The 24492-nt window shown below is 31.4% G+C and overlaps 1 long non-coding RNA gene across 1 annotated transcript; it reads right to left on the minus strand.

Annotated features, from left to right (window-relative positions):
• Positions 1-17329: 17329 nt before the first annotated feature.
• On the minus strand, positions 17330-20350 carry LOC141684313 (uncharacterized). The gene is made up of 3 exons (XR_012560626.1): positions 20019-20350; positions 17775-19656; positions 17330-17643 (listed from the first exon to the last, which is right to left on the minus strand). It is a non-coding gene; the product is annotated as an uncharacterized LOC141684313 (long non-coding RNA).
• Between the last annotated feature and the right edge of the window lie 4142 nt (positions 20351-24492).

Genomic DNA, 24492 nt, shown 5'->3' on the forward strand with positions numbered 1-24492 from the left:
GCTCTTGCGAGTGGTGTGCCTAAGTCTTACCATCTTCTTTCTTAACTTCCATGGTTAGATCAAAGCAAAATATATGAGCAAAGAAGCTCAGCAAGTAACTATATAAACAGATCTAAAATGCAGTAACAATATCAATATCAACATATGAGGCATTCTACTTAATATCTAGGTGGCGGATTTCTATCTCTGGCTACGAAAGGGGTTATGAAGAAAGATTTGGGTTTTCAGGAATAAAAACTCAGGATAGGGTGAAAGCCGACATTCATCACAAATCATTAGCAGGACTTTAAAGTATTTCTCAACATAAGGAAACAATCAATCAAACTTTGAAACTTATCATTAACGTAAAGTGACAGGGTTCACAACAATATAACCAAAACGAAGACTCAAGTTGTACCATATTCTTTTATTTCATCTTTTAAAAAATAAGGAGCAACTGCTCAAAGAATGTAAACATTTTCATCTTTATAGAGTATAAGGTAACCCTTGATTGGTATATATATCTTTTAATTATAATATGGGTGATCAGCCCGTATGACCTCCATCTGATCGTTATAGTGCCCATGACATTACAGCCTTATATTGGACTAGCCCCGCTAGCCTCTTATGTGACTAGACTAGTCCCACTAGCCTCCTACGTCTATATCTAATCCATCAGGAATTCGTTTGGAAAACCTTTGTATTGGAAGAAGGAAAAGAGTTGACTAAATTCATTTTAAAATTACCAAGAATGTGAAATCATTTAGACTCATTCAAGTCGAGAATCATTCTTAAGTTCAATTTAAGATCTCAAGGAAAGTGAACGAATCAAACGTATACAGGGATCAATACTAAGGAACTGGATCAAATGACAAATAGGGTATACTAGCTCCAGGTTAGAATAGTTTCAAAGATCAACACATGACAGGGTTCATGGTTATCACAGAATCCATATTGATCAAGACATATGTAAGGAAGATCATAAAGGTTCTTTTAGGGTTTACGATAACATAAGATAACAAAGGAAACAATACGATATTTAGGGTATGAATCAACAGGGTTACTATAAAGGGTCGAACATGGTTTGATATAAAGTTGTCATAAGAACAATATCATATTTTCTGAAAATCAATAACAGGTATATCACAATTGAAATAAAAATCTTCTATTAAATCATGGCATCAATAATTTCCTCTCTATAAATAATTTGAAGGCAGAGTTACTTGCCTTAAATCGCTTTCCTGCTTAACAAGTATAGAGCTACGACCACCTAAGATTCTTTTCCCTTTTCTAGTCTGAATGCCTTTGCTATCCGAATATACAATTCAAACAGAAATCCCTAATTAGAAACTTATTAGATACTCGATGTTTCTCAGAATGTCTAACGATTACCCCTTATCGCAATAACCCTTAAAACATATACTCCGTCGTATTCACATAACACTTATTACGATATACTAGTATACTCCAAATTTACAAATAACCATTGAATCACATATCACGACATAACCATAACACGTAGCATGCAATACCTTTATACCCAAAACTCTATACTTGAGTTATAATAACAATTTGAATAGCCCTCTATCAAAATGACTTATTCTTTCCTTCTTAATCCACAAAATTCGAAACAAAACTATACAATACACTCAATAATTCCTACTAGCTTAACATGCATACATATATCTTTACATTCATAATTCTAAATTAACATCCAATCCTCATTATAACTTAAATTCAATAGACGACTTTATAACACTTAATTATCACCAAAACCCGATTCAAATAAGTTACTTTGATCAATTTCTTTCTTAAAACAATGCACCATTCGGCCCTAATCAAATAAAGCAACATGCAAAGACACTTTCACCAATTAAACTTAATTTACATCAACTTTAGCAAGAACAACCCTTAAAATCACTTTCTTTTGAATAAAACCGAACCAAATTCGAACTTAAACAAAACCATTACATGCATACATCAAATTGAGTCTCTAAACCACAAAGCAATCTAATTATAATCATTTAACAATTTCTAAGAACAATCATCAACAAGTTATTTTCATCAACAAATTCAACTTAATCTTTTCAAAAATCAAGAACCCATTCGGGGTTTCAAAGAAACATCACATGCAAGACTCAAAAATAACTTCTTTTGAATAGGTAGAGCTCAGGCACGTATCATAGCTCACTACCGGTTCACCGGAGTTCATCACCGGTGGCGGTGGCTTCACGGTGGTGCCCTCATTCGAGGGTGTCCAATCCTGAAACCCCAAATTATCCATCAATTACTCAAAATAACTAACATGCATAACTCAAATATCATTTATTTGCAGAGAATCAAGCTCAAAAACGGAGTGAAGCCAAGAACAGAGAGGCTCTCGGTGAATCCAAACACACCGAATATACACAACACACACACACCCACATGCAAGTATGTTCTTGTATCTTTTGAGTACAAGAAACTCAAATCTTAGTAGAAGATTGAGTTTTAATGGAGGTTGTGGAAGAAACAAGAGAGATAGAGATAGAGAGAGAGAGAGAGAGATTATACCGAGAGAGAAAGAGAGATGTAGCCGAGAGTGAGAGAGGAGAAAGAGAGATGAGAGAGTTCGGTGGAGAATAGAGGAAAAAGATAAGGGAGGCGGAGTATATATAATGACTTGTCAGGGGTATAAAGGTCTTTTGCCAATTAATTTCTAGAACTTCCTTTTTATTCTTTTTTTCTTAATCTCAAAAATGAATTTGATTAATACATAACTCTCTCATAAAAGGTAAAAATTCCATGAATAACAATTTTAAAATATAGATCTTGAAATTATCTTTCTAACCATATTTTTAAAACAATTTTTGAGTGTACGGTTTATTATATTTGAATTTTACAAAGTTACGCTCAAAATAGAAATATAACCCAATAGAATCATTTTAAAATACGCCGATCACGAAATAATTTCATCTATCACTTCTAGAAAGTCTCTATGACTATTTTGAAGATAATAAAGCAAATTTCACGCCTTGTCCATACTCAGATAATTTCATAGAAATATATAAAGGTTCAATAAACCTTATTTAAATCACATAAATCCCTTAAAATCATTTAAAAACATCCAGATCACATAATCATGCACATTAACTGGCAACCACATAAACTCACATATCATGAATCATATTGAAATATGCTCAAGCATACATATTTTCCACTTTTTATTAATATTCACTTTTCGCGTAAAGGGTCGCATCCTGACTGAAGGCGCGACGCTGAGCGTTTTCAACTACGCTTCATAATCATACGTTTTATACTAGCTGACACATCCAACTGGAATATAATATTCATTTAAACATTTCCATTTCACATAATGACATATAATTCATCTAATTACACTTTACTCGCATAATTAATTTACGAAAATTCCCAGTCGTTACATGGTTGATTAATGTTGGTCATTTTATGTTTGTACCTGTTGATGTAATCTGGTTAAGTATCTATGAAAGCACCATCCGATTTAGGCTATCAAAATATTAAGTTGCATAAGTAGATGAAAGCTAATATAAGAATTTAAGAACAAGATAATAAAACACCAAATTCATTTCATCATAAATTGCATCAAATAGTGGTTAATATTACACAGAATAAACACCATTACATAATAATTTAAGCTTCTGAAATGAAATATGACAAAAAATTGTCATCCAAAAGACATCACAATAGTTTGTCATGCAAAAGAGGTCACAAAAGTTTCATAATAGTAAATCATAATTCCTCCTAAATATACCATACTGGATTGTTCCAAAGTTTATCCCTCATTTCATTTTGAGTTGCTAAGATTTTCCTCAAGCTTGTCACCTGCAACTTTTGGTTACCATCGAATTTTTCTGGTTGTATACCTAGTGGAGTGTTTTGAACAGGCCCTGTTGATGTTGCAGGTGTGTTAAAAATACCTCATTGACTACTTTTAGCTTGTATTGCAGGTGCCTCCCTCATAGCTTGTGTTGCGGACTTTGGCACCTTTTAATTTGGTACATTTGGACCAGTTATAGTCTTCCACTTTGCAGATTGACCAGATTGAACTTGCACACTTTCATATATTTGCACATTCATTTGAGCTTGCACATTCTCAATAGCTTCCCCACTCCCTTCACCTTGCAGAGTTCCAGTTTTCTTCCTGTTTGCCCTTGTTTTGACTGGCTTAAGACAACCATTAGACATATCACTCTTTCTTGCTGGATATGTTTGTGTGTTATGCTTCCACTCACAATAGTAGCTACATTACACATGAGTATTCTGCCTTTTCAAGTGAGTAGCTCCATCAGGTATGGGATCATTTCTTATTTCTCTTCATCTTTGGTCTTCCTGTTGGTATCTTAACCTTGGGGGAGAGAGGCTTTAGATAAGGTGTTTCCTCCCAGTCCTCTTGTCCACATATAGGTTCAATGATGTTGTTATAATATTGCATGAACATGTCCTTGGAATAACATTCATGTATAAAGTCTTCATATTTAGTCTGACTCCATCCAATTCATGCACATGCATGGTAGTATGGTAGACCACTAAGCTCCCACTTCTTACATGAGCATTTCTTGGCTTCCAAATCTACCACATATCAAATCCACCAGCTGAGATGGTGACAAAATATTTGGACCCACTAGACCGGGTAACATGGCATCCTTTACTTGCATCTATAGCCCTATAACATTAAATTTGTGCCATTATTAGCTTAAGAACTACAACTAACTGTGATACATTGTAAACTAAAATGGGACATGACTAATTAATACTTACTTGGTCAGCTTTCTCATTGGATTAGGACAGATTGGATTCAGAGCATAGTTGTTTTATATTTTATCTCTTCTCTTCTGTATCCTACAAATCATATCCTTGTGTATAGCCTTTAGCATGGAGATTATAGGAAGATCTCTATACTGTCTTATGGAACTGTTAGAAATCTCACAGTGGTTATTAACAAACATGACACTTTTACATGTCTACCTAAAGGAACTCCTACTTCATTGTGATCTTGGTTTCTCCATCAGCCAATCATAACATTTTTTGGATAACTATAAAATCTAAATAAGGTGTGACATATTAGAAAGTAGATAATTAATTACGCTCACACATGTTAGCAAGTATATAATGAAGTTATAATATATATTTTTTTAAGCTCAACCATGTTCTTCTTGAAGGTCTACTCTGTAGTAGACCTAGCAGCCTTCCACAAACACATTCTTACTCCAACACCTTTGAACTCCCTCCACATATTTCTATACAAGTGCATTACACAGAATCTGTGTTCTGCACTTGGAACAACACATTCCAAAGCATTAATGAGGCCCTGCAATAATAATATAAAGAAGAAGTTATTATCAGGTACAAGTATTAGGTACAAGTAAGAAGAAGTGCATTTCAAAAATTGATTGTACCTTCTGCATGTCAGAAATGAATGTAAACCCTTTAGAATTTTGAAAATTCAAATCCTCAACAAGATGATTAATGGACCAAGTCCAAGTCTCAGTATTCTCAACTGAAGGGTTTTTAGCACATAAACGCAGCGAAAACGTAAATTTAATCTTAAGAAAAAAAACCGAAACCCTCCGCAGGATCCATGCGAAAAATAATATTTAATTCGTAGTTCAGTATGTTTACCTTAAGAAGCTTTACGTTAATGGAAAGATGAAGGTCTTTAATAGCGATCCAAGAACGATGAACGGAGATCCTTAGTAGCTGCTCCTCAAGTGTGAAGCACTTTACCGGTATCCACCAAGAAAACGATGTAATGAAGGAGGAGGAGATGGAGAGAATTAGGGTTTTGTAAATCTTTTTGGTTGAGGCAAAAATAGGATCTATAATAGTATATTTATAGGCAAAATTTTCAGCTGAAAATTTTCCCATAAAATATTATTATTATTAACCCTTTATTATTCTCACTAATAATTAAAACACCTTTTAATTATTAATCCTTTTTCTAAACACTTTAGAAATAATTCTCTCACTTGATTTAATTTCCAAAAATTAAATTCTTAATTAATAATATTAAGAACTTTTTCTTAATTAATTTATAATCAATTAAATCTCATTTAATCAATTAATAAATTTTCCAATTAATTATTTATTTCATAAATAATTATCAGCCATTATTAATTAATTTATCCACCATTAAATCATTCTCTTTTATGGTGTGACCCTGTAGGTTCAATATTAAGCCGGTAGTTGAAATAAATAATAATAAAACTAATTTATCATTATTTATATAAATTCTCTAATTTATTAAATATGATTAATTAATTAATCATATTTATTCTACATCGTGAGGGATATTTCTCAGCATATCGCGACTATCCGGATAATACGAATTCACTGCTTAGAATACCAAGAACCTATTCAGTGAGTAGTTACCGTACAATTAATTCCTTCTACCCTGTAATGTCACGATTAAATACAAGGCATGGAACTTGTGTCAAGCCTATCTTATTTAATCACTTGCTTTCCCATTCACTATGCTTAGTTCTATTTAATGTAAATTAGAAACTCCTTTCTAATTTCATTCACTCTGGCCAGAGATTCCTGAACTAACATAAGTGGATCAGCATTGAACATTCTCTTCCTACACTGGAAGGGGTAGATCCTTTATTGATCATACACTATCTTCGTGTACAAATTTCTATACCCAGTAGAGCCATTATAATTGTCCCTTGAGACTAAGAACTAAACCAAAGCATAGTTCAGTGTACACAAGATGACTATGATGACCTCAAGTCTAAGGATACTTTTTACAACTATCACTATGTGAACAACTGCTGACACGTGAGTGAACTCCATCAGTTGTTCAGCTATGTGAGTCATGTCCAGTGAACTTATTCTATAATTAGCACCTACATACTAGCTATAGTGTCACCACACAAATATCTATGAGAACAGACATCCTTCAAAATGAAGCAAGCATAGTATGTACCGATCTTTACGAATTATTATTTACCAGTTAGTAATCCTATGACCAGGAACTATTTAAGTTTAGAGTTATCCTCTTTTAAGTCTCACTATTATGATCTCATCATAATCCATAAAAGCTTTACTCTAAACTATGGTATATCTTATTTAAACACTTAAATAGATAAAGCCCATAATAAAAACAAAACTAGTCTTTTATTAATATCAATGAAATCAAAACAGATTACACTGGAAGTTATTCCTAAATCCTAATACATGATTGGACTTAGGACATAGATAGAGCCCGCAATAAAAACAAAACAAATCTTTTATTAATATCAATTAAATCAAAACAGATTACATAAAAGTTATTCCTAAATCCTCATACATGATTGGACTTAGGACATATCTCTTTCATCAACTACAACCACTGCTCATGTTATGGGATACATGGATACATGCCATCATTGGCATCTATCCCTACAGCAGCCAAGAGTTGGCCATCATATGGGCCCTTCAACTGGCATCCATCTAAGCCAATGAGAGGTCTAAAGCCATCTGCAAAACCCTTTTTCACTGGTCCATAACAGATGTATAATCTTTTAAAAAAAGCTATATCCCCATTATTGTCATTATCTTCAGTCATAACTTAAATTGTGTTGTCATGCATGGCCTTTAAAAGCTCATTGACATAATCCTATATCAACCCATATTGCTCTACATGCTTTCCATTAATACTTTCAAGTGCTTTCTTTTTTTCCCTAGCTATGACATATATACTGAGATGGCAATTCCAATCATTGACCACCTTTTTGTGAAATGCAGATAAAGGCCATATGAGGTTTATATTTATTTCATTCTCATAATACTCAACAATCCACCTTGAGTTGATCTGTTTCTGGTAGAAGGTCTAAGTGCAAGTATAATTTGGGACAAGCACCCTTACTTGCATTGTATCACTTCTCTGCATTCTATTTGCATTAATCTTCCATTGACATTCACTATCTTCACAAAAAAACTTCACCATGTGTCCATAATTCCTATATTTCTTAATAGGCCTTATATACAGAATAACATGCTTCTTCATAGCTTTCCTCAGAACCTTTGCAGTTGCAAATAATTGTAACAACTCAAATTAAGGGTCTGCCATTTCAACTCTTTCATCAAAAACTGGATAAGCAGTTTCATCTTCATCTGTGAAATTTCCAGCCATTCTCTCTTCATCACTTCCAGTATAGTGTGTAGAATCTGATTTCCAACTCTTTTCAGAATCTGTTTCACTCACATGTCCTTCATTACTTTTATCCACCAGCACAGGCTCTTTCTCCCTATCTTCAATTGCATTCTTTCATTTTGCTCTTTTCTTTATTTTTTTAACTCTCATCAATTGTCTTTGAGTCTTTTGCGTGCAGACCTCATCATTAGTACTGTCAACATTCAAAGAATCGTCATAAAAAGACTTCAAACTGTGGTCACTCTACTCCCCTTCTTCATCTGAAATACTATTATCTTCAGCAAAGTCATCATCAGAAATGTATTGTTCTTCATAAGCTTGGCAAAGAGGTTCTTGTTAAGGCTTATTCCGTGATGCCTGGCTAATCTCCCCATCAGATGTCAACATTACTATAGGTTCCACTGTTGATGTGTAAATATATACCAGGCCCGATGATGGCAATGTAAAACATATTTCAAGCACACCTTCATCATTTACTAAAGGCCATAACCCTGCTTCCATATCTACCTTTTTCTACTTATAATAGAAATCACGAACCCCCCCAGACCACCATAATCAGTCAACATATTACACATCTCAATAAGACTAATTTCACCAGAATCACACATGTCTATGTAGTCAAATTCACCGCCAGTATAAGACACTGGAATTTTACTCAAAGTACCACCATGAAATAGTTTTATGGTAAATAATCTCGCTTCAGCTGCACAACAAACATGCAAACCCTAAAATATATATAAACCTACTCAAAACCTAATTTACATATAAAGGTACCGAAACCCTAAAATAGATGAAACAAAAATGAACATTTTTATATGAACTAAAAGGGACCACATGCCAATAAAAAAGGGAACCAACTTAGAAAAGAACAAGAAGTATTCTATTTTAAAATCAAAGATTCATCGGCACAAGGAATCAATTGAAATATTCACAACACCAGTAATATAATAAGTAAACCTAAACATATAAAAGTCCTAACATGTAACCGTACATCACATAAGTTCATTACCCCTAATTAGAAATAAGTGAGATTTGAACTAACCACTGTAATCTGGACACTCCTTTGGTAGGTAAATATGTTTACCAGCCCGATCCCTCACTTTTCATACCATCTCGATCGATATGAATGCTCATAACCAAACGAAATTAAAACCCTAGCACAGAGAGCAGATATAGTACAGAGAGGTGGTTGAATGAAATTGAAAGTGACAAGTGAAAAAGAATGATAAGGATCGGTCTATATTCTCTCAACTAACACTTTACATTCTTGTCGCTTCATTTTTTTAAATTTAATTTAAAGTGACGCCGTTAACTGGGTTTTGACGGGAGTACATGAAAGTTAATTATTTATGAACTGGAGTATTTCAAGTTGTACTTTTTAAAAACTTATATACAAAGTGGTGTATTGGTCAAACTACAGGTACGCAAAGTGCATTTTCGTCATTCTTTTAATATGAATATTTGAGTCAATGTTTAACTCTAATCGGAGAAATCAGTATTTGCTATAAACTCTAATATGGATGAATAAATATTGATATGGCTATCAGGATTTGCTAACAGAGTTTAAAAAACTCCGACATGGTTGTTAAATAATTATATAAATATCAAGATTTGTTGATCCGAGTTTAACAAACTGATATAACTGTATAAATGGTGATATGTACCAGTACTGATCAGAGTTTAAACTCTGACGGCTGTTACAATTCTGATTTTGAGAAATACTCTATAAAATGCAATTTAAGTCAATATATTTATTTTAATTAACGTAATATTTTCAGCTATATTTTAATTTTTGTTATTATATAATAGAACATAATGTTTGAGAAAGATATACGCGATATAGTACAACTTGTGAAAATCCTAGCTGCTACTTCTCTCTATATTTTTGTCCAAATTCATATAGACTATTGCATAGGTCTCCTGGACGAACTGAGGTACATGTCGATGTTGAGAATTACGTGACTGTCAACACATTGCTTTGTGATATTTTATCTTGGTAGCTTTATTGCTACAACTCAACAGATCGTAAGTGGGGTAATAATCTCTTCCAGGACATTTTAGTCTTCTCGGGGGCTAGGCGACTCAATTATTTGATTGTTATTTCGAATTTGATAAATATTTTGTTAGATCTATCTCATCTCTTTTGTCAATTCAGTCTATGATTATATCTTATTTACGCCTTCATGTTTTGTTTCATTAATTTATTTATTGTTTGTTTTTGCTAATCCCGATTATATAAGTGTTCTATTGTTGCGCGTATAGTAATTATTTTCAACAACAACTTGTTGAGCCACCAATAAACATTAACTCCATCGTAATATTATCATATTTTCCGCTATGAGCAATGCTGCACATATTTATTTTTGACACATTCTAAAAAGGTCTCATATTAACGGGGTTTATTAATTGCCGTAAATATTAATGTAAATTATCTCTTATCTTATCGATGTAGTACTTCGATTAACACGATCAAATAATATGATTTACAGGTGCTCAAGCAAGTGGGACAGAGAGAAGATTGTTACCCAAAAGGGCATTCATTTCTATAAAAATGTATAGATTAAAACTTATGATAAATATCTCATTTCTGATTTTTGTATTACTGAAGATAATTATAAAAATGATTCAATCATCAAATATAAAAGATTATTTGTTAGAGTTGTTTCCTAAGTGGTTGTATTTTGTTTTTTTAATTATTGTATTTTGAGAGCACATTTGTGTATTTTTTTTCTTAAAATTATGTATTATGGGAGTATTATGTATGTCTTTTAAACTGGAAGTTTAAGGTATTTTTAAAATGTGTTCCTTAAATTTTTAGTCCCTCCGTCCTTTTCATTTTTTTACAGGGTAGTTCTTCCCATTTCTCTACATTACTCTAAATAGAATTTTTTTTAAAATTATTAAACTCAAAAAAATTTACTTTACATTATTTTATTCACTGCATTGGTCTACATGCATAAACCATTTAATAACACTATTCAGATGGACAAAAAGATCATTTTTATTTAAGGGTTCTTGAATTACATATTTTTTAATTACATCTTTTTTAAAATTTTAAAGTATCAATTTTAATTTGTTAATATATCATTATACTCCATCAACTTTAGTTTAATTTAGTTCTAGTTTAATTAATTGATATAATTAAATATGTCAATTTTAATTTGTTAATATATCAATATACTCCATCAACTTTAGCAGCATCAAATAAATATATTAACACAAAATTTTCAATTAAAATTCATATCATTATATATTAATTAAGTTATTATCAAAACTCATGACAAAAAAAGTTATTATCAAAACTTAAATTGAAATTTGAATTGGTCTGATTCTCCTATCAAAAGCAATAATTGTTCGACCTGATTCTTGCAACCTAGCTTTGATGATCTATGCGACATGATATGGTTTTGGATGTGGCTCGGTAATAAGATTCCATATTTCCTCTAAAGAGGCTGGAATTACATTCATGCAATTTTTATCATCAATGACCAGTTTCCGTGGTACATGACAAGTGTTTGAAAGATGGTTGGTTTCTTTCGATCTTACTTCTCAATCTCTGGGGTAGTGAGAGTCGAACCACCAAGTCGCCCACTAGCCTATTGGGATAGAAGCCTTCGGGCTTTACCTAGCTTTTCTCGAATAGAATAAATAATTCTGGTTCTGCTAGGACAGCTCGTGGAATGACCGGTACTTTACATCTATATGACTTTTCATAATAACTTGGCAAAGTGTTGCCGTCTATAAATGTTAAAATAACTATATTTAACCTCTACTATTACAACTTTGGTTCTCGATGTTAGCATCGACCCCATCGGGTGTTGCAGTAGATGTTGTACAAACAAAAAGTATTTTATTTTTTTAATGAAAAATTAAATTATGTAATACCTCTACATAAACAAAAAAATTATTTTGTAGAAATAATTTCTTACTTCTTTATTGAAATTTTTAATTTAATTTGAGTTGAATGCTTGTTTTATTAAAATAATATATTTTAATTATTTTAAGTAAATAAATTAAAGATACATTCTTGAAAATATAATTTTAAAAAAAAACATAAATGATAATAATACTTATAAAATATTATATTATATTTACTAGTTATTTTTTTCAAAAATTAAACTATTGAAAATAAAAATAAAATAATATTTGATAAAATAAAATAATAATATTTTTTTAATTAGTTAAATTTAATTTGAATAGGAATGAATGAAGATGTTTTTGTAAGCATGTTGTATTTTAAAAATATTTATGAAAAAAGAAAATTACTAGAAAAGCAGGGAGATAATTCGGTGAAATTGGGTGAGCGGGAAATACTACCGCGTCCCAATTAAGTTCCTCAACTTTCAAAATGTAGCCAATTAAACTGGGTTAGGATTAGAATCTATATAATAATATTGTGTAGTTATACCTAGATTGAGTTCATGCTGTAGTGTATTCAATTTTATTTACATATACATAAAAATTCTTGTTTTTCTTGGAGCTGATGAAGGTCTCATGCTCTTTTGCGAGTCTCTGCTTTTGTAGATATTCAAAATTATATATATAAATCAAAGGATTTGGTTGTGATCTGTAAAAGTTTTGATTTGATAAGTTAATATTTACATTTTATTTACAATATTATTTATTTTCTTGTAATTTTCAGCTTTTTGGTATCATCTTAAACGTGGTTGGTGAAAATGTGAAGGTGATTGGCCTAAAGTTAGCAGGAATCATGGTCAAAGGCTGAAATTTAGCCTGAGAGTTGGAAAAAGACGACCCCAAAAATTTCTAATATTTATTAAAATGTCAATCATGTACTTTAGATAATATCGTGTATGGATGTGATATAATTTTTTGGTACTTGGAATTATTAGATAATGTAATATATGGTTGTAATATTTTTAATTTTTTTTAGATGATTATGAATGAAACACATTATTGATATGTAAGAAAGTATATTTCCAGTTGACCATTACAAAAGAATAGTACCTAAAACGAGGTGTTGCAGATAATGTTAAATTAATGTTGTTATAATTTAATAAAATGTTATTAATTGCTCCAACAAAGTGTTGCCCTAGTCAAAACCTCAAGGTGGGCCCCACCAGCAAATCATCCCAAAAGGGGGTCCAAAAAGTGGGCCCCACCCATTACGGTCCATTTACAACAAAGTGTACCTTTTTGTAATACAATTTTAGGGTGTTGGAATAAATATAAAAAATATTACCTTTGAGACTTAGGGCAAGGTGAAAAGAGTAACACCACAAAACCGTTGTTGATATTTGTGAGTCTGCAGCAACATTTTTCAACTTCCTGCAATATTTTTTAAGGTGTTGCAGAAAGCCATCTATGGAGTAGTTATAGATGAACTTTTTTGTATATAATCCAGGTTGAGAGTAGATTTACGGTAATAACATTCCGATGGAAAACAACTTTCACGTTTGTTTCAGAGAACATTTTTTTGTTAAGAATTTTCCGTTCTCTTATGTGTGAATTTTCTAACGACAAATTAAAAACATGTGGCCCTATTTATTTCATCTCTCGAGCCCGAGTAAACCACCCACCCCGGAATTTCATATCTCTTTTAACTCTATATATGGGATACCTGAGGGTTCACCTATACCAATTACATTATTATTTTCTATTGCGCCTGAAATCTTTATGTCTGCTTATATTACAAGTATTTCCATTTTTTATTCTTATTGGGCTGCATTGCAACAAATCTTATTCTGGAAAGATTACTCATTTTCTTACCACAGATGTTTGAACAAGTCTACTCTTTTTGTTTCATATTGATATAAAATCTACCATTTTTGCTTCAACTTGCAACTACATAGAAAGTACGCAATGCAATGCTTTATATATACTATACATCTATAAAGCAAAGAAATAACTAATACTACAAGTAAATAAAAACACATGCCAAAACTGTTTATTAATAACGACTTTTAATGTCAAGCATCCCCTTAGTTTTCTCACTTGTAATGGTATAGATTGATTGACAAAGTAAAGTTTTAATTCAACAGACTCATGACTCGAGATCAAATCGCACCATCTCTATAATAGGTCAATGCCTCATTTTCTTCTGAAATAATTCAAAGTTATTAATTTTGTAATAAGATATTGGCTATATTTGAAAAGGTCATTTATCCGGCTGAGCCTTAAGGCATCGAACAAAATGTATTAGTCGCCCCTATGCATGATTTTAGGGAAAAAATCACTTCTTCCACACCATTATCCACACCTAAAATGCATTAATAAGTACCGTCAAATCTTTAAACAAATTGTTCATAGTCGTTAGATCAGAAGAACGAAATATTCTATAACCGGCGGCAAGTAGGTATTCTAAATTGAATAGAATATCCTACCTTTTCAATTATATAAACCAAACATAAGTATGCATCCTAAACTAAATATAATATTAATATAAAATTTGTAACTTTTTTTTTCAATTTTTCTAGATAACATTTGTTGGACAAAATTTTTAAACCATCACTGAATTAAACATAACTTCATGAGTTCGTGTGCGCTGTAAAATCGTCAAAATCTCATTTATAAAACTCAAAATAGAGCCGAAATAAAATTAAATGAAATTCAAAATTTTTTTATTTGTTTGAACTTAATTTTGATTATTTTTAACTCTTTCAAATTAAAATTTGTTAAATGAAAAATTAAATATTGGTGCATTGCACGCCGAAATTTTAAAAATTTGGTAGTCGGTATCATACTTGATTTATATAATACACATGATTGATTTTGTTGTTCTATGTTATTCATGCTACTTTTTTAAAACATGAATAGTGATAATTCGTTCATCAATGTAATGACATTGAAAGAAGACAAAAAATGATTTTCATCCTGGCTAGAACAACATTATACTGGTGATCGAGGTTAAAATAAATTTATAATCAAACTAAGTATAATTAGTTGAATTTGGTCTGTATAATGGATTTTGGGCTAAAATAAGTTAATAATTATTATTGATTAGACTAAAAAAATATTATTGAACTAGTAATTCGTCAATCAGTATAATAGCGTCGGGGTAAAGTAAAATAATATAGAGCTGATCCACGGTAAATCAGAATTAAAAGTAAAATAAAATTCGACTAGTTAAACCAAATAATATATATTATTCATATGAGTTAAATAAAAATATACTATTGATCCATCTTTAAACTAAATTAAAATCAAATAAATATAATTAGTTGAATTTGGTCAGTATAATGGGTCTCGTGCTAAAACTTAACGTTTAAATTAAAAATAATTATATTTTCTAAACACATATGGGATAACATTAATACTATATATTTAAATTAGTATATGTTTTTTCAAATTTATATACCTCTAAATAAAATTATCAAATAAATATGTATATGTTGAATTATTATAAAATCATGTCATCTAAAAATTTTATTTAAATAAATTTCATATCTTAAAAGTTCCAATTTAATTTTTATTTAAAAAATTACTCCTGTCTTGAAAACCCGCATAGTATTGAACAAAGAACTATCAAGGGTTCAAATCCCTTCTCTCTCCTTTTTGCTCGTTGAATATATTTTTCGTTTATTGATTTTGCCGGAACAAGGTCGTAACAAAAGAGTAGTGGCTCGGCTATCCCATCTAGCCAAGCCACAAAAAAGATAAGATATAAATAAGTTAAAAAAATGATTTTTCTAAAGTATGACCATATTTCAATATGTCTGATACTTGTAAATCGGAACGGCAACCAAATATCTTCGATTTTTAAAATCAAAAACTGTAACCGCCGGTTCGGATTCAGATTCGGTTTAAAAAATCCCAGTTCGGTTATAACCAGCTCGGTTTCGGTTACAAAACCAACAATTATAAAAATGAAAAATAATATACAAATGCGACTTTTTAAATTATAGTTTTCGTTTTTTAATCGAAATTTTAACAAATGAGACTCAGTTGCGATGTTGCATATTGCTGTCTAGACTCAGTTATGAACTTATGATGTTGCATTTTGATGCTAAGGTGCAGAGGTAAGGTTAAATTTTGAAAGGCAGTAACATAAAAAACCACCACTTATATCTTAGTATGGAAAGTGATTTACTTGTGTATTCTTGAACGGGAAAGTCATTCCCTATATACAGTTTTTGCATTCCGGAATGGCAAAAGTATATAGTTCTATACTCAAACAGTTTAACACATCTGATAGATTAAGGATTTAAAGCAGACATAGATTAATACAAAATGATCGCAACTACGTAATTATAGTCCAAAATCTTTCACAAAATGTCGAACATATGTATTATTTTTCAAAAAAATATTTAGATAATATATAAAATTACATGTAAAATATACATTACTTAATTAGTTTTTAATAACCGGTTCAGTTCAGTTTCTATCGGTTCGTTTGGGACATATAAACGGAATCCAACCATTTAAATCAGATCGGTTTTTAATTCTTTTGTTTCGGTTCCGGATCAGTTTTATCCAGAACAGTTTTCTTCGGTTTTTCCCAATTTCGGTTCGGTTTCGGTTTTTTACTCGGCCCTAGAAAGAATAGGTAAAAAGAAGAAGTGTAAATTAATGGTAAAAGTAAGAAAAATGAGTAAAGTGGGGGAACCGGTGAATATTTAATTTATAAAGTGGATATAGTGGAAAAAAGTGGTAAATATAGTTAATTTTTATGTTATAAAACTCTACTCTTTCAGGAAACTTTTGAAGTGCAAAGAAATGAGAGGCATGTCCCAAATTGGAAATTGTAAAGAAATGAGAGGGATAAAGGAAGTATATAATATTAGAAAAAATTTGTGCATCGCATGATTTTTAAGCTATAAATAAAATATTTAGAAGCTAAGAAGTTAAAAATAGCAGAAGTAATTAAGGATAAAATCAGACGCGAGTATTTATATCAATAAATAGCATATTAAACTATAATGAAATCAAAAGCAAGTAATAAGCTATTATATACAGCTACGAGTCAATGCATGTGAAACTGGTTTAAGCCTGAATGAACTCAATCAACCGAATAATAAAAAGAGCTATAGAAGTTAAATAAATGGACCAGCAAATCCCAACAAAAATTTTATCTAGCCACAGTAATAATTAAATGTAACTCTAAAATATCAAACCCAATACATATACTATATTAAAACCAACAATAAAAGTAAGAACATATACGATTGTTGAGGCAGTTTATTTGAAGTCCTCTTTCAAAATTATTTCGATGAAATTAATATGCCTTTGTAACAAGTCTGCAAAATAATGTAATATTTATGTGTACCGAGATTTTCAATAAATAAACACATTTATGAAAATTGAATTTCGTACATAAGTACACATGTTGTGGTCACCCGGACAAACAATAAAAAGTTGATTTCTGAATTCAGGTTTGTGCAAATCATTCAAGTTACACATGTCTTTCATAAGAAATTACCTCCTCTGAGCCCGCCATAAATATATATATGAGCCCTAACCGATGTAGCCGAATGGTGACAATGACGCAAGAAGGAGGATCTTGTTTAGTCTGATGCTTTTTGCCGCATGATGATCTCACCAGTCCCTTTCTATCCAACCAAACTCATTATTAATGTCTAATACTTCCGTAACATATTTATTATTCACGACAAAATGTCAATTATATCAAATCACAAGTATTGCTAATGGTTTTGAGATAAAACTAGTATCACGGGTGTACCTACAGTAGCTGCTTCACCATCAACTCCACGTCCACCCTTATTAGCACCTCCTGTAACATGCAACCTAGCATCTACAAAGACCTAACCAGTAACATAAAGTAACATAAATTTGGGTTGGGTACCACACATGGTTGTCACGGTGCTCGACTAGTCGCGACTAGTCGACGACTAGTCGAGTAGTCGAGAATGGCTAGTCGACTGGTGAAAAATGAATATTTCGCCCAACTGGTCGACCCGACTGGTCGACCCGACTAGTCGACCAGTCGACTAGTCGGGTCGACTGGTCTTTTGGATCCTCGACTGGTTTTAAGTTTGACCCAAACCCGGTCAAAACCCGGCCTAGTTTACTTTTTAACCCATAAAACAATTTCCTGAGCCCTAAAACACATTCTAGCGGCTACAAAAAGGGGTAAATGACCTAAAGAAGTGAACAAAGCAGATTCAATCAGATTCAATCAGATTCAGACTTTTCTACCAGGTAATTACATTCTAGCTGTTTTTCTGCATTAGAACTGCATCTTTTTTACATTCTGCTATGTTTCTGCATTAGAACTGCACTCTTTTTACATTCTGCTCTTTTGTGCAATCTGCAGTTTAATATTGAGTTATTGACCATTCTGCATTCTTTTGTTTGCTCTTGTAAGTTGCATCAAATAATCGAATTTTAATAGTCTGTAGAATTCTGTATTTTAGGTTTACAATAACCATATAATCCACTAGTCAACTAAATTACATAATATATATATATATATATATATATCTAAATCTAAAATCTAATATAATATATAATATTTATATTTATATATTTATAATAATGTATTATTTTTTTAGCCGACTAGTCTACGACTAGTCGACTAGCCCGGGGTCCATCGACTCGCCTCGACTTACCGCCGTGACAACCATGGTACCACAACCTCACATGCATAAATAGAAAATGATTATATGTCAAACTAATATCACAGGATTGGGTTCATCTAGTGGAGTAATCAAGAGCTGGCCATCAGCATCCGGCAATGGCTAAGCATATCCATATGCAACAAAAATTTAGGTACAATCATAATTGAGTAAATAAGTTTATTGTTATAGTTTATATTAGCATACTTCCGCGAACATGCTAACACAATTAAGTTGCTTTAGAGAGAACGACGTCTTTCGATTCAACCATCGATTCAACCAACAAATAAATATTCTATGATGTTAGTTAATTGTGTAGTAATGATAGAAAAAATTGATTATGTTTTTTCATGTACTACTTAATTTACTTAGTTGACAACAAAATCAAAGATAATGAGAAACTGAGACTACTAACATACATAAAAATTGTAAACCATTAATATAAATATAAGGCGGTAACCAAAATTTTAGTCGATGCGGTAATTAACAGCACAATAAATATTAATTTACCCATGATAGGTATTGCAAAGCTCTAAAAGCACTAATACACCATACCGTGCCAGAGGTGTCTCTTCCCACAATTGTTTAAACCAAGTATAGTCTTGGTAAGTGATGTGCATCCAATTGGTTTTGAGCTTAATTTTTAAAGCTACATATTGCTCTGTGCAAACATATAGTACTTCTGACCTTTATTTTGTGCAAACATATATTACTTCTAACTTTTGTTATGCATTATGAGTCTTGTGTGTTTTAGAAAAATAATCTTGAGAATGGAAAATATTAACACTTCAAATTCAGCGGAAATTTTAGATAATATACAACATTATACCACTTAAATATCGATTACGACATCATTGATGGGACCTATTTAGTTAAACCTCAAATTAATGTATATAGTGTACACAAAAAAGTATTAATCCATATAGGTCCAGATTTGTACCCACAAATTCAGTAGTGTCCTCGTCTATGATTTTTCAAATCGATCTCCTGCATACACACATAATAATATTGATCATTAGCATAATTACCAACCAACTGAATATAAATCAAACTAATTTAGTTTTGCCAAGTCCTGCTCAATCAAAATCAATTAACAAGTCCATGCCTAAACCTTAAAAGTCAAACAAAAAACACTCATACTCCTTCAACCTCGGTCAAATAAACACTAAGCTATGAGATTAACCAATAACCAAAACTAAAAATACACAACACAACAACACCTCTTAAAATCAATAGCCTCCGATAGAGTATAATTTATCAAAATTAAAATTACACTACTAGGCAAATGTTTTGGTTTCATGTAACAAGATTGATAAATAGACAAATCAGATAATATAACAAGAGCATACCCGACAAAATGTTGAATCGCACAAGAAGAGAGCCCCAAATTTGAGAAGAAAGTGACTGCTAGGACCCTAATTACAAGCTCCAATTGTTGAACCTGTTTGAGAAGAAAGCCCTAAATTCTACAAACCCTAATTACTAGAACCCTAATTACAATCCCTAAGCTTTGACCCCGATTGAGAAAAAAGCTCAATTTTTTTCAAGCTAATTTAGAAACCTAATTTCTACAAACCCATTTCGTTTGAGAGTGTTTTCTCACTGGGAGTGTTTTGGAACTGAGAGTGTATATTCATGAATGTATTGGTGAGAGCGTATTTCTATTTTATAAAATAAAATGAGTGGGTCAAAACGTTATTATTGGCCGCTTAAAATTTGGTCCGGCCGCCTAAATATTTAGTTCTATGATAACATTAATTATAATATCAATATTAACACTATATCTTGTGTTATAATAACAATTTTCTCATGTCTATAGTAACATCGACTATCCTCTGCTGCAACAAAAAATAATAACTCGGAATAAATTTTAGTGATTTAAGGTAATTTTTTTTCTTGTAATACCAAAATAAGATGTTGGTAAAGGCTGGTGTTATGAATCCTCGGATAATTATCTGAAAATAAAAAATAATCATACAAACATAGGATGGGAATATCTTATCCTTTTTATAATGGGAAAATCACATAATCATGAGTAATTCCCCGAGGTCAACCTTTTGAGTTTTTTTCTCATATTAAAATTATTTACTTGATATATTCAATCCATAAAGGGTTAATAAACTAAAATTATATAAATATTGTAACAATAATTTAGAGAGATAAATTTGGATCGAAATATAAAATGAAAAACTTGAATTAGTAAAAAAGTTTACATAAAGTATTTATTCAAGAGCAAAAGAAGTAAAATTATCATACTACTTTGCTAACTTTAACTAACTACTTACTAACTATAAGACTATATTAAGCTAATTCTAACTATAAGACTATATTAAGCTAATTCTAATTATCCATTCAGTATTAGCTTAATACCCACCCCCCGAAATTAGGTAGTGGCAATTGTTGGGCACACCCAATTTGTGTAGCAGTGAACGAAGACGGTGAGGTGCCGGTAAGTAAGCCTACTGGATGTGAAGCATGGATTAATTAGTAGGGAGAGTAAAGCATTTTTTGACTTTATAACGGATAACCAAATTCAATATGCTTAGTACATTCATGTTGCACTAGAATCTCAGCTATTTAGATTGCAGATTTGTTATCACAATAAAGAATAATGACACCTGGTATTGAGAAATATAACTCTGTCTGAAGATTAAAGAGCAATATATTATATTTTTTACATTTTCAGGACAATAAAAAAATTTCAAGAATGACACAGTAACTTGAGATGGAACGCCTAGTCATTGGACAAGAAGCCCAGTATACATCAGTATAAACTTCCAATACAAGTGAAATGAAGGCAAATAAGAACAATTCTCGACTTGGAGCACTTTTAAGATATCGAACCAACTTAAAGGCCACATCTTTGACCATTAGCGGGTTTGGCCAAGAACTGACTCAGAATGTAAACATGATAAGATATATTAGGCATTTTCATGGTGTGATAGATTAATTGACCAACTAACATCCGATAAGAAGATGCATCAGAAGGAGAAAATAAGGATCTTGTAGTAGCAGTAAGGAGATGTTGAGCTTTCATAGTGATAACAGTGGCTGGAGCAGCAAGCAACCCGATATTTGATTGTAAATTTAAAGCATATTTCTTCTGATGAATGTAGACACCAGTAGTATTCCTTGACATTTCTTGGCCAATAAATTATATTAGTGGGCCAAGATCTTATATTTTGACTGACTACCAATGAAAGCTTTTACCTTAGAATGTTGTATATGAGAAGAACCAGTCAATATAATGTCATATACATACATTAAAATCATAGTGAATGTAACGCCTCCAAATCCGGGCTCAGGAATCTGGGTCGTCACGTAATCCTTTAACCATGTGTAACATGGATTAATGCAATAATCCAATATTTCTATATCACAGACCCCCAATCTCACACATACACACACAAGTTATAGTTTTGGAAACGATGTACAAAATGTAATCTTCTTTTATTATAACTTAAATTTACTATACATGATCTTAATCAATTATTCTTAACCTCTACATGAAGTCAAAATAATTACTACTAACATCTTATAACTATCTGAATACTACGGTCCATCTGAGACAAAGCTACACAGGATTCTCTCAATGATTGCAAGAGACTAAGTCCCACATTGGCATACTGGTAATCTGTTGTGTTGTGACATTTAATAGAAAGCAAGAGTGAGCAATAATGCTCAGCCATAATAATCAACAATATGAAAAGACTGTTAAAAAAATTATATTAATCCGTGTAAGGATATATATTTAGTCAAAGTAGTTTTCTTGGTGATACACACCTCTTTTTGAAATAATATTTTTGATTGACTTACTAGTTTGCAATTACCTTAATGTAAACTCAGCACCTAGGCTCGGGATACAATATTGCATCTCAATTCCAATTGGAAGAATAGGACATTCACCGATTCCCCCGAAATACGATGATCAGTCGTATAACGGTAATATTTATTATTCTCTACATGTAGAAGGATGACTCTCATACATCAAGTTGTCACCCTTGCCACATTCAGACATATTATGTATGGCTCATACATCCAGCCTTTCCACATACTTCACATGTTTATATCTGGCACACCAGTAGTCGCTCCAGTACACAAAGTACTAGAGTCTACCCATTCTTGTCCTTTGAAGAATCCTGTCATATACTTGGAACTCGAACTTTATCGAAGTGCCTCAATCGTTTTGCTTGTTGATAGGCACAACTCATCTCATATATGTATATATGTACTTCTGAAAATTTTCGGAGGAAGTACTAAGATAATGTAAGTTGACCGTTGTCAACAGATAAGTATTTATGGGGGGTTTCTTTCGACTCTATAGTCAAAATATTTAAAATACGTCGAGATAATATTTTTCGATGATCCGAAAGTATTAGAATGATTTTCTGAAACTCAGAAAATATATTTAAAATAGGTTTTGTGATTTTTAAATTAATTTAAATTATTTAATAAATATTTAGAAATTATATAATAATTAATAAATAATTAAACCTCAAATAATTATATTTTAAAAGAATATTTGAAATAATATTCTCAACTAATTTATGTTTAAGTAATTAAATTAATCTTTAATAATTGTAATATAATTGATTTTAAAATAAAATAATCGTCGGAGAATACTTCGCCTTTTTAAATGAATAGTTGAAATAATATTCATTACTCGAGTAATTAAATATAGTTGAGGGAATACGATCTTTGGAAATCGTTTTAAATAAATTCGAGTATTTAAAATTTCGCAAGAGGATGTCGAGTCCCTTGAAATAAAATAAGTACGTACTTTACTTGTCCAAAACATCTTCGAAATATTTCAGGGTTTTTAAATAATACATATCGACCGGCTCTCGGTCTACAATATATATGCCACCTTACTTGCTAGAGTTAACATTTCTCAAATATAAACACCTTCGTAATACTTCCCAGTTTTTATAAACTTACATCGACTGACTCTCGGCCTAAATATATCATTTCAAATCCCGTATTTTTACTATACCAGAATCATCATATCTTATGATTTAATATATAATAATTTGTAAAACACCGTTAAATATTCATCATGCAAATATTTCAGTATTCAAAAGCAATCATAAAACAACAGTCCTTAAAAGGTAGGGTTTGAAAACTTGTCTGGAGTCCAAGATACGTTCCCGACTTTCACTCGTTCCGAGTTTTCCAATTAACAAATATCATAATATTAATCAGTATTCATAATCCCATCAACAACTTATTTTACTAATAAGTGTGATACATTACAATTTTTGATATTTGACCTACTCGAAATGACTATCAATCCTTGGTCGCAATGGACGGTTAAGGTGGTCTTCTAGAGTCGACTTTACCGAATCGTACTATTACGCGACTCGAACTCTAACATTTTTAATAAATAAAAAAATTAATATTTTATTATAATTGAGTGTTTTTAATATTTATCATAAATGTTTCACTTTGAAAATATGAATTTAAATAGGTGAAAAATATTTTAAAAGTTCGGTCAACTACGGAATTTTACTATTCATAATGCTTTCACTAAAACGTTGATTTCTCTCACACTGTTAACTCAATAGATGCACCATTTTCGCATGCACGATCTAGAAAATGTTTAGAAAAAATGACTCAAAAATGGTTCTCTGGAAAGAAGGTTAAAAATCCTGAAGTAGAAGTTTATAGGCAGTGGCTAGCTACGGTTATTTTTGATATTCTCTCCTTGCGTAACCTTCGCTCTGACATTTTTATAAAATCGAAAAATTAACATCTTTAGCTAAAATTTTAAAGAGGGATTACTCATTGTATAATTCAGATATTTTACAAGTTTCATAATTTTAA

The sequence above is a fragment of the Apium graveolens genome, chromosome 9, assembly GCF_009905375.1.
Source record: "Apium graveolens cultivar Ventura chromosome 9, ASM990537v1, whole genome shotgun sequence".
NCBI classification, from domain to species: Eukaryota; Viridiplantae; Streptophyta; class Magnoliopsida; order Apiales; family Apiaceae; genus Apium; species Apium graveolens.